Here is a 13083-nt window from a genome sequence, read left to right as displayed (position 1 = left end):
TATATATATATATATATATATATATATATATATATATATATATATATATATATATATATATATATATATATATATATATATATGTCCACTACTTGCTGTACATATCCTACCAAGTCAGACCTACACTGTTCCAATATCCTTTTCTCTGTTCTCAATTGTTGATGACTGATGATAACAACCAAACCTAACCTAAAATCTAATTGATTGCAAAAAGACTTTTAAGAACGACTGGACAACAAAGTATGAATTTTCTACCCCGAGCAAGTGCTCCAGTCATTGTTTTCTGGGGGACCTTTACTTCATCAGAAAACTTGGTCAAACATTTGTGAGTAGATATTGTACATAATGATAATTAGTTTGTTTTGTATCGAAATTGCTGACTTCGTGATGTCTTTTTGTATTTGTGCTTGTGTTGTTTTGTTTTTGTCTGAGAGGAACGATCAAACCTAGTTTAATATATGCAGTGCTAAATTTGACCAGCAGAGGGCGACAACGCTAATAGTGATGAGTCGCATACAATGTTTCTGTGTGTGACTGTTGTGTCCATAGACATGTTATAAGTAGACGCAGCATTGGCTGCTGTGACGCGAGAAATTCGGCCGCCATCTTGAAGTGGTGACGAGGAGCGGGCGGGCAGCCTAAACTGACAGTTGACAGGTAGAAAACAAAGATGCCAGACTGTTAAAAATAGGAATCGGGGGATTGATTTTCACAAGTAAGATTTAACATTAACGTACTATTTGTTGTATTTTGTGAAAAGAATATTACCACAGAGTTGAGAAGGAGCAAAGATCTTCAATAGTACTGAAATCGTAGCCGCTAGCAAACAAGAGTATGACCATAATCGAATTGCTTGTCAATTAAATTAATTAAATTAAAAAATGTCATACTTGAATAACATAAAGTTTAAATAAATGATTGTGACATGATTATGATGCGTTCTCATTTTAGGCAATAAGACAATACTTTCTTAACAGTATAATTGTAACCAGGAATAAATCTTCAAGTTACAATATTCAAATACTAACGTTGTTGGGTAAGACAGAATTTGGTTTTATTCTGAATCCAGTGAAACAGATTGGTGGTTTTAGCTGATATAAACACTTTCAGGTGTTTATATATGTTTACTCTAAAGGCTTAGTGGCCACATGCGTGGACAGCACCTTTTAGCTCTTATTTCCAAAATGGTGTACACTACTGAATTGGGGTCTTATGGCCGCTTATGTGGACACTTATACTGCCATCTGGTGGTGTCAGAAGAGTGAAGTGAAGTGAATTATATTTATATAGCGCTTTTCTCTAGTGACTCAAAGCACTTTTACATAGTGAAACCCAATATCTAAGTTACATTTAAACCAGTGTGGGTGGCACTGGGAGCAGGCGGGTAAAGTGTCTTGCCCAAGGACACAACGGCAGTGACTAGGATGGCGGAAGCGGGAATCGAGCCTGGAACCCTCAAGTTGCTGGCACGGCCACTCTACCAACCGAGCTAAACCGCCCCACATACAATGGAATTTGGAAAAAAAGTGTAAAAATAAGAATTAGCATGTCACTAATTTGAAGTACACGTTTGTGTACTAATGGACTAAGTACATCATATCAAAAATATGATTCTTAGATTTTATTCTAATTAGGGTCCAATAAGCCCAAATAGCAAAGAGAAATTAAAAAAAAAAAAGTATGTAAACAAACAGCTTGAGAGGTTAAGATTTTTGGCAGACGCTTTTATCCAAAGCGACATACATATAAAATACATATAAAACAATCACTGTAAACATGATCATTTAAGGGAAGAATGTAAAACAAAATATCAATACAAAGTGTCAAGACAGAATAAACTCTCTGCTGCTGCAGCAACAGAGATACAGTCTATAAGATATATAGATATATAATGTATTCATACATTGTTTATGTAGGATATACACATGTATATATAATCTAATCATATTGTTTCTTCAATTTAAAAATAGCTGACCGTTTTTTTCCCCCTTCTCTGGGATTATATTCCCAGTTTTGATCTCAGACGTCTGGTCACTTATAGCATATGAGAATATTCTATTACTGTTAAAGGCCTACTGAAATGACATTTTTTTATTTAAACGGGGATAGCAGATCTATTCTATGTGTCATACTTGATCATTTCGCGATATTGCCATATTTTTGCTGAAAGGATTTAGTATAGAACAATGACGATAAAGATTGCAACTTTTGGTATCTGATAAAAAAAAGGCTTGCCCCTACCGGAAGTAGCGTGACGTAGTCAGTTGAACATATACGCAAAGTTCCCTATTGTTTACAATGATGGCCGCATGAAGTGAGAGAGATTCAGGCCGAGAAAGCGACGATTTCCCCATTAATTTGAGCGAGGATGAAGAAAGATTTGTGGATGAGGAAAGTGCAAGTGAAGGACTAGTGGGGAGTGGAAGCGATTCAGATAGGGAAGATGCTGTGAGAGCCGGGGGTGACCTGATATTCAGCTGGGAATGACTAAAACAGTAAATAAACACAAGACATATATATACTCTATTAGCCACAACACAACCAGGCTTATATTTAATATGCCACAAATTAATCCCACATAAAAACACCTAGGTGTTTGTTATGCTAGCTCCTAGCTACTAGCTACTAGCTCGAGCTAGTTATAGCTCGAGCGGGTAATATGGACAGGATCCCGTATATATAACCCGCCAATACAATTCAAACACCTGCACAACACACACACTCACTCAGCCCAAAGAACCGTTCACCTAACCCAAGGTTCATAAAGCTTATATATTTAACCAAAGTTACGTACGTGACACGCACGTACGGGCAAGCAATCAAATGTTTGGAAGCGCGCGGGTGGGACCTGATATTCAGCTGGGAATGACTACAAGAGTAAATAAACACAAGACATATATATACTCTATTAGCCACAACACAACCAGGCTTATATTTAATATGTCACAAATTAATCCCGCTAGCTCCTAGCTCCTAGCTCCTAGCTACTAGCTACTAGCTCGAGCTAGTTATAGCAAGCGATCAAATGTTTGGAAGCGTACTCACGGTATCGCGTCTGCGTCTGTGTATCCAAATCAAAGTCCTCCTGGTTAGAGTCTCTGTTGTCCGAGTTCTTCGATCTTGACTGCATCTTTCGGGAATGTAAACAATGAAACACCGACTGTGTTGTGTTGCTGACTTCCCTCGCAAAATACTCCGCTTCGCACCGACTTTCTTCTTTGCTTGCTCAGCTTCTTTCTCCATAATGCAATGAACAAATTGCAACAGATTCACCAACACAGATGTCCAGAATACATCCAGAATGAGATGAAAACAGCTATTTCGTATTGGCTTCAATGGGGAAGCCATACCTGTGTTCTACTGGCTACGTCACGCGCATACGTCATCCTCCGAGGCGTTTTGAACCGGAAGTTTCCCGGGAAATTTAAAATTGCACTTTATAAGTTAACCCGGCCGTATTGGCATGTGTTGCAATGTTAAGATTTCATCATTGATATATAAACTATCAGACTGCGTGGTCGGTAGTAGTGGCTTTCAGTAGGCCTTTAAGCAAACTATGAATAATAAAACGCGCCAAAACACGTGTCCTTTATCATAGCTACACGTATGACAAAAAAGTGTGTGAAAATGAGTGGTATTCAGTGAGGTAAGATGAATTAAATGCGCTGACAGTTCATTGCTCCTGCCAAATGAATTGCACTGAGTGGAGCGGATCACCACTCCAAGATGGCGGCCCCGCGTCTCGTCAGCGCCAGTAGGCAGTAGCGCTCGATGCTGCGTCTACTTATAAGATGTCTATGGTTGTGTCATTTCTATATGTGCAAATATTTGTAGTTTATCAATCAATCAATCAATCAATCAGCTTTATTGTCCATTCTTACATGTACAAGACACATAAGAACTGAAATTACATTTTCGGCACAATCCCGCTAAGAGCAGACATACGTTACAGGGAGACAAGACGGGACCGCCAACGGATCAGCCTCACTTAGGCGCTCCTCAAAAAGGTGGGAAAAAGGTGACATTGGGGGGAGGGTGGAAGTAAAAAAAAATATCAGTCTGAGGCTGGACCCTCAGGAATGGTCCAGACTGAGTCCGAGGAAAAAAACCTCACATAGCATGGCACACATAAACAAGGTACATTTAATCACAACAAACTCGCAACAAAGTCATCCAACAGGACCTTGGAGGCCAGCAGCTGCTGTTAAGCGCTGCTCAGCCCCCACAACCCCGGAGGAATAAAGCAGTGGTGAAGGCGTTGATTGGGGAAGGGTATATGCGTGCATGTATGCCCAATAACTTGGGTGAGATGTTGGATTGTCTTTATGGGCCGAGGCCGGCCCCAAGAGTTCAAGAGTTCAAGAGTCCGACCCAGGTGCTTTTGAAGAAAAGGGAAAGGTCAAAAGCGTCCATCTTTGAGGAGTCCTCGGGGGAGTATTTTCAAACAGCCTGTTCCTCAAGGCCATTCGAGGGAGTCAAATCGTAGATTAAGATGTTGTTTTTTTCTTCGAGCAGTCAAAACAATGACATTCCTGCTCTGTATGCTGGCTCTGACAATTCCAATTTATTCTTTCTGTAACATCATCAAGATCGAATCTACCTTGCGATTCAAATCAGCAATCGCTCCAGTCTGTGATCCCACAGCACGACCCATTCCTTCCATTGCGTTGAACAGCCTGTTGGCCCCTTGAGTGGCTGCCATCGTCTTCCGAATTTGACGATACACCAGAGCAATGCCCAGCCCAATCAGCAAATGCCCTGCGATCACAGCTCCAAATAGGTAGATGTCTTCCACGTCCTCGATGGAAAGGACTGAGAGGCACATGATTCTCCAAGTATTCCAGGAATCTCTCACGTACCCCGCAGCAATGGTTCCATCAGGGCAGCCAGGCTCCCCCGAGCCTCTTTTCCTTGTCGAAAAGACTGTGTCAATTGCGTCAAGAGTCCAGTTGATCAAATTCATTTTGATGTTTAGATTTGAGGACAGCTCAAGAAAAGAGGCTTCAAAATAGTTCAAACAAGACAAAAACAAAGAGAGCAAGCAGGGAGGGAAGGAGGGAGCGGAGAGAGATGCGACCGCCCTCACCAGTGGCAAGACAGATGTGAATGTATTAACACTAAAAATTATTATATTTAAAATACACAATGGACAATATTTATGTAAACTACACAATGGATGTTATACTTTTGTGTTTTTTTTTAGTTTATATTTTCAGTCTTACAAACCTAAATGAAGGAAGAAGTGTAAAGAAATAAAACTAAGGAAGGAAAATAATTCAAAATTTCTCCCTTCGACTCCCGGTGGCTCTCATGGTGCGCATCTCTAGGACTGAAACTACCAAAGTAGAGAGCCCTGGGTTTGATTGCATGTCGAAGTTGAAATGGTGAAAACTTTTTAAACTTACACTACCGTTCAAAAGTTTGGGGTCACATTGAAATGTCCTTATTTTTGAAGGAAAAGCACTGTACTTTTCAATGAAGATAACTTTAAACTATTCTCAACTTTAAAGAAATACACTCTATACATTGCTAGTGTGGTAAATGACTATTCTAGCTGCAAATGTCTGGTTTTTGGTGCAATATCTACATAGGTGTATAGAGGCCCATTTCCAGCAACTATCACTCCAGTGTTCTAATGGTACAATGTGTTTGCTCATTGGCTCAGAAGGCTAATTGATGATTCGAAAACCCTTGTGCAATCATGTTCACACATCTGAAAACAGTTTAGCTCGTTACAGAAGCTACAAAACTGACCTTCCTTTGAGCAGATTGAGTTTCTGGAGCATCACATTTGTGGGGTCAATTAAACGCTCAAAATGGCCAGAAAAAGAGGACTTTCATCTGAAACTCGACAGTCTATTCTTGTTCTCAGAAATGAAGGCTATTCCACAAAATTGTTTGGGTGACCCCAAACTTTTGAACGGTAGTGTATGTTTTAATGTTGTTAAAATGGTTTAAAACACTTAAAATCAGCATAGTAATTGAAAACTTGAGTTGTTAATAGTTTTGCTCAAGGTAATAGCCATGATTTCAGCCTTTAAAATGTTTGACCTTTTGGTATTTGTCAATTCCTGGTTATTACCCTGCTCCATACCCCATATTCTGACCCGAAAAAAACAAAGAACAAAACCAGTGACAAGAAGCATCCCTAGTAGAGGCCAACTTTCAGTGGGAACAGGCTTAACCTACTGCTGGCAATACGAACTGTGCATGTCTATATTGCAAGGAGTACATTATACTAAAAGTCAACGTTTGCACGGCTGAGTAGTACGTAGTAGTAGTATGGTTTGATCTCAAATGCAGTTGCACTCAAAATGGTTCAAACTCCTATTGCAAATTCCATTTTCTTGCAATCAGACACCAGTGTGTCCTATGAGTGTTGAGCAGAAGACTGAGAATTTAGAGCAAAAAGGAAAACAATGAGGCAACGTCCTGCCAGGAACGAAACAACAGATAACAGGCCTGAGAAGATAAAGTAAAAAAAAAAAGAAAAGTGCATTGTAGCAAAGTCAACAGGGATCCTAGCCAACAAGCTAACACGGTCAGGTGACCACCAATCGTAGTTGGCGTCATCATCAAGGGCAGCGTCTACCAACCTCCCCTGGTTTGTTTTGATTTGTTAGGTTTGACACCATTGCCCACCTTAGGCCTATTTTAAAATTGTTAAGCCCCCCTAAATAATTTGGTGTGAGTTTGTATTCTTTATTTTTTTACGAAAAAATTCTATGTTAATATGCAACAATGTGAGTTTAGATAAATAATAACATCACCTGTCATTATTCATTATGATTATAAATCATTTGAAGACCCTTTGTCAGCGCTTATTGTCCAATCCAATCTGTTGCATCAGTAGCGCCCGCATTACTATACTAGAAATCCAGTCCACGTTTTCAATATTACCTTAGCAAGGTCATCAAATCAAACCAAATCAAGCTTTGTTTATAAAGCGCATTTCATACATAACCGAAATGCAATGCAAAGTGCTTTATAAAGTTAAAAACAATACCCCGATGACTAGGGGTGCAACGGTACACAAACATTTCAATTCGGTACGCACCTCGGTTCAGAGGTCACGGTTCGGTTCATTTTCGGTACAGTAAGAAAACAACAAAATATAAATGTTTTGGTTATTTATTTACCAAATTTGTAAACAATGGCTTCATCCTTTTAACATTGGGAACACTATAATAATTCTGCCCACGTTAATCAACATTAAAGGCCTACTGAAAGCCACTACTACCGACCACGCAGTCTGATAGTTTATATATCAATGATGAAATCTTAACATTATAACACATGCCAATACGGCCGGGTTAACTTATAAAGTGACATTTTAAATTTGCCGCTAAACTTCCGGTTCGAAACGCCTCTGAGGATGACGTATGCGCGTGACGTAGCCCGGGGAACACGGGTATGCCATCCACATTGAAGCCAATACGAAAAAGCTCTGTTTTCATTTCATAATTCCACAGTATTCTGGACATCTGTGTTCGTGAATCTGTTGCAATCATGTTCATTGCATTATGGAGAAGGAAGCTGAGCAAGCAAAGAAGAAAGTTGTCGGTGCGAAATGGACGTATTTTTCGAACGTAGTCAGCAACAACAGTACACAGCCGGCGCTTCTTTGTTTACATTCCCGAAAGATGCAGTCAAGATGGAAGAACTCGGATAACAGAGACTCTAACCAGGAGGACTTTTGACTTCGATACACAGACGCCTGTAGAGAACTGGGACAACACAGACTCTTACCAGGATTACTTTGATTTGGATGACAAAGACGCAGACGTGCTACTGTGAGTATGCAGCTTTGGCTTCTAAACATTTGATCGCTTGACCGTATGTGCGCAACTTTTTTTTGCGTATGTACGTAACTTTTTTAAAATATATAAGCTTTATGAACCTTGGGTTAGGTGAACGGTCTTTTGGGCTGAGTGATTGTGTGTGTTGTGCAGGTGTTTGAATTGTATTGGCGTGTTCTATGGAGCTAGGAGCTAGCATAGGAGCTAGGAGCTAGCATAACAAACACGCAGGTGTTTTTATGCAGGATTAATTTGTGGCATATTAAATATAAGCCTGGTTGTGTTGTGGCTAATAGAGTATATATATGTCTTGCGTTTATTTACTGTTGTAGTATGAATACGCACTGCTGATTGGCTGTTACCGCTTTTTGTGTAACCAATCAGATGGTCGTGTGGGTGGGACAATGCTGGGTGCTGAGACAGAGGCAGAAGAAGCAAAGCAGCTTGTTAAGACTTTAGCTTAGAAACTCGTTCGGTACACCCCCCGTACCGAACCGAAGCCCCCGTACAAGAAACGGTTCAATACAAAACACGTACCGTTACACCCCTACCGATGACCCATATCCCCCATTATCACATACGTACGCACGGACACAGATACCGAACACAAACACAAACACACACACAACATACACACATCGGCAACTATATGGACAACTATATGGACAGTGGCCTAGTGGTTAGAGTGTCCGCCCTGAGATCGGCAGGTCGTGAGTTTAAACCCCGGCCGGGTCATACCAAAGACTGTAAAAATGGGACCCATTACCTCCTTGCTTAGTACTCAGCATCAAAGGTTGGAATTGGGGGTTAAATCACCAAAAAATATTCACGGGCGCGGCACCGCTGCTGCCCACTGCTCCCCACTGCTCCCCTCATTTCCCAGGGGGTGGAACAAGGGGACGGGTCAAATGCAGAGGGTAATTTCACCACACCTAATGTGTGTGTGGGACTATCAGTGGTACTTTAAAGGCCTACTGAAATGATTTTTATTTATTTAAACGGGAATAGCAGATCCATTCTATGTGTCATACTTGATCATTTCGCGATATTGCCATATTTTTGCTGAAAGGATTTAATAGAGAAAATCGACGATAAAGTTTGCAACTTTTGCTCGCTGATAAAAAAAAAGCCTTGCCTGTACCGGAAGTAGCGTGACGTCACAGGAGCTAGTATTCCTCACAATTCCCCGTTGTTTACAATGGAGCGAGAGAGATTCGGACCGAGAAAGTGATGATTACCCCATTAATTTGAGCGAGGATGAAAGATTCGTAGATGAGGAACGTTACAGTGAAGGACTCGAGAGGCAGTGCAGGACGTATCTTTTTCCGCTCTGACCGTAACTTAGGTACAAGCTGGCTCATTGGATTCCACACTCTCCTTTTTTTATTATGGATCACGGATTTGTATTTTAAACCACCTCGGATACTATATCCTCTTGAAAATGAGAGTCGAGAACGCAAAATGGACATTCAGTGCCTTTTATCTCCACGACAATACATCGGCGAAATGCTTTAGCTACGAGCTAACATGATAGCATCGTGCTTTAACTGCATATAGAAACAAAAAAATAAACCCCTGACTGGAAGGATAGATAGAAAATCAACAATACTATTAAACCGTGGACATGTAAATACACGGTTAATGCTTTCCAGGCTGGCGAAGGTTGACAATGCTGTGCTAACGACGCCATTGAAGCTAACTTAGCAACTTAGCAACGGGACCTCACAGAGCTATGCTAAAAACATTAGCTCTCCACCTACGCCAGCCAGCCCTCATCTGCTCATCAACACCCGTGCTCACCTGCGTTCCAGCGATCGGCAGAAGGACGAAGGACTTCACCCGATGCGTTTGGCGGCCCGGAGACGTAGGAAGTCAAGGTGAGGTCGGCGGCTAGCGCGGCTAGCGCGGCTAGCGCTCCAACAAAGTCCTCCTGGTTGTGTTGCTGTAGTCCGCTGCTAATACACTGATCGATCCCACCTACAACTGTCTTCTTTGCAGCCTTCATTGTTCATTAAACAAATTGCAAAAGATGTCCAAAATACTGTGGAATTATGAAATGAAAACAGAGCTTTTTGTATAGGATTCTACGGGTAACATAACTTCCGTTACTCTGACTTCGTCACGCGCATACGTCATCATACCGCGACGTTTCAGCCGGATATTTCCCGGGAAGTTTTAAAAGTCACTTTATAAGTTAACCCGGCCGTATTGGCATGTGTTGCAATGTTAAGATTTCATCATTGATATATAAACTATCAGACTGCGTGGTCGGTAGTAGTGGCTTTCAGTAGGCCTTTAATAGTATTGTTGATTTTCTGTCTATCCTTCCAGTCAGGGGTTTATTTATTTTGTTTCTATCTGCAGTTAAGCACGATGCTATCACGTTAGCTCCATAGCTAAAGTGCTTCGCCGATGTATTGTCGTGGAGATAAAAGTCACTTTAAATGTCCATTTCGCGTTCTCGACTCTCATTTTCAAGAGGATATAGTATCCGAGGTGGTTTAAAATACAAATCCGTGATCCACAATAGAAAAAGGAGAGAGTGTGGAATCCAATGAGCCAGCTTGTACCTAAGTTACGGTCAGAGCGAAAAAAGATGCATCCTGCACTGCACTCTAGTCCTTCACTCTCACGTTCCTCATCCACGAATCTTTCATCCTGGCTCAAATTAATGGGGTAATCGTCGCTTTCTCGGTCCGAATCGCTCTCGCTGCTGGTGTAAACAATGGGGAAATGTGAGGAGCCCTTCAACCTGTGACGTCACGCTACTTCCGGTACAGGCAAGGCTTTTTTTTTATCAGCGACCAAAAGTTGCGAACTTTATCGTCGATGTTCTCTACTAAATCCTTTCAGCAAAAATATGGCAATATCGCGAAATGATCAAGTATGACACATAGAATGGATCTGCTGTCCCCGTTTAAATTTAAAAAATTCATTTCAGTAGGCCTTTAATGTTGGCCTTCGGAAGAACTTGCAACATGTTTTCAACTATGGAATATTTCCAAAATCCCCTAGCCACATTTCTGATGGAACGTTTCTCGTTTGCAAGCCTGCAAGTGTGTGTTTGTGTGTGTGTGTGTGTGTGTCTGCGCGCTGTAGGCCATTACCAAACCTTGGTTCTGTCATCAGGAAGATGGTCTGTTACGACGTCAGTGTAACAATGCAGCAGATAAGAGCACGCCTGTCAAGTGTCAGCCTGGCAGACGCGGGAAAAGCGTATTCCTTGGTGACACGTTGCAGTCACGAGTGTATCTGCGGGTCGCACAAAGAAGCTGCGGAACGACGGACTGTCGCGGGGTGGCATGTGAGTTTAGGCGTTGTGGCAGGAATGTTCTTCCCATCGGGAAAAGGGCTTTTTTATCACATCAGGAAACATCTGAGCAGCTTTGTGACGACAGCAGTCTACCATGTAGACATACTGTCCAGTACAAGTTAGTACAGTATAGTACAGCCTGTAACCCTGTTATGAACCCTATGACGCATGAATAATGATAACCAACTTCAGTGTTTTTAACACACTTTAAGCTTGAAAAAAACATGCACTAAAAACATAAATTTTTCAAGAAGATGGCGGACAACGTGCATTTAAAGGCCTACTGAAATGAATTTTTTTTTATTCGAACGGGAATAGCAGATCCATTCTATGTGTCATACTTGATCATTTCGCGATATTGCCATATTTTTGCTGAAAGGATTTAGTAGAGAAAATCGACGATAAAGTTCGCAACTTTTGCTCGCTGATAAAAAAAAAGCCTTGCCTGTACCGGAAGTAGCGTGACGTCACAGGAGCTAGTATTCCTCACAATTTTCCTTTGTTTACGATGGAGCGAGAGAGATTCGGAGCGACAAAGCGACGATTACCCCATTAATTTGAGCGAGGATGAAAGATTCGTAGATGAGGAACGTTACAGTGAAGGACTAGAGAGGCAGTGCAGGACGTATCTTTTTTCGCTCTGACCGTAACTTAGGTACAAGCTGGCTCATTGGATTCCACACTCTCTCCTTTTTCTATTGTGGATCACGGATTTGTATTTTAAACCACCTCGGATACTATATCCTCTTGAAAATGAGAGTCGAGCACGCGAAATGGACATTTAAAGTGACTTTTATCTCCACGACAATACATCGGTGACACACTTTAGCTACTGAGCTAACGTGATAGCATCGTTCTCAAATGAAGATAGAAACAAAAGAAATAAACCCCTGACTGGAAGGATAGACAGAAGATCAACAATACTATTAAACCATGTACATGTAACTACACCAGGGGTCGGCAACCCGCGGCTCCGGAGCCGCATGCGGCTCCTTGACCACTCTGATGCGGCTCAGCTACATACATGCCGACCCCCCCGATTTTCCCAGGAGACTTATTGATCTCAGTGTCCCTCATAGATTACTCCCAGGGAAAAAATAATCCTATTTACACTCTAATTACTAAATAAAGGGCGTGCCCTAATTGCACTGCAGTAAATGTCCTCTATAGCATTTACATACAGCGTGCCAGTCCAGCCACATGTTGCATGTTATTACTTGCACACACAGGAGACAGCAAAGCATACTTACTCATCAGCCACACAGCTTACACTGACGGTAGCCGTATCAAACAGCTTTAACATTGTTACGTTACAAATATGCGCCACACTGTGAACCCACACCAAAAAAGAATGAAAAACACATTTCTGGAGAACATCCCACCGTAACACAACATAAACACAACACAACCATTACCCAGAATCCCATGCAGCCCTAACTCTTCCGGTCTACATTATACACCCCCGCTACCACCAAATCCCCCCACACATCAACCCCCCCCCCCCCTCTCCGTGCGTTGGTTGAGCGGAAGAGTTAGGGCTGCATGGGATTCTGGGTATTGGTACCGTCAGCGTAAGATGTGTGGCTGCTGAGTTAGTACGCCTTGCTGTCACTTACGTGAGCAAGCTGAAATTGCATTCTACGTGTGGTCGAGCAGGTACGCTGTTAGGGCAGACTGTAGAGGGCGCCAAATGCAGTGTCATCACGCTCTGATATTCGGGAGTCTCCCGGGAAAAATGAGAGGGTTGGCAAGTATGACGCTATCAAGCGCCATTCATTCACAACTCGCGGGCTGCACTAACATCAAATTTCCACATTAAAGTGCGTGCCGGTGCGTGTGTCGGAGACCCCTAGTTAACAAAGCACAAAGCATTTAAGCTTTGTATGCGGTGTTTTTCATTTTAAATTTTACATTTTTTTTTGTGGCTCCCATTACTTTCTTTAATTTGTGAAACTTGCCAAAATGGCTCTT

This window comes from Entelurus aequoreus, linkage group LG06 (assembly GCF_033978785.1).
Source record: "Entelurus aequoreus isolate RoL-2023_Sb linkage group LG06, RoL_Eaeq_v1.1, whole genome shotgun sequence".
Classification (NCBI taxonomy): Eukaryota; Metazoa; Chordata; class Actinopteri; order Syngnathiformes; family Syngnathidae; genus Entelurus; species Entelurus aequoreus.
Note: the sequence above shows the minus strand (reverse complement) of the source record.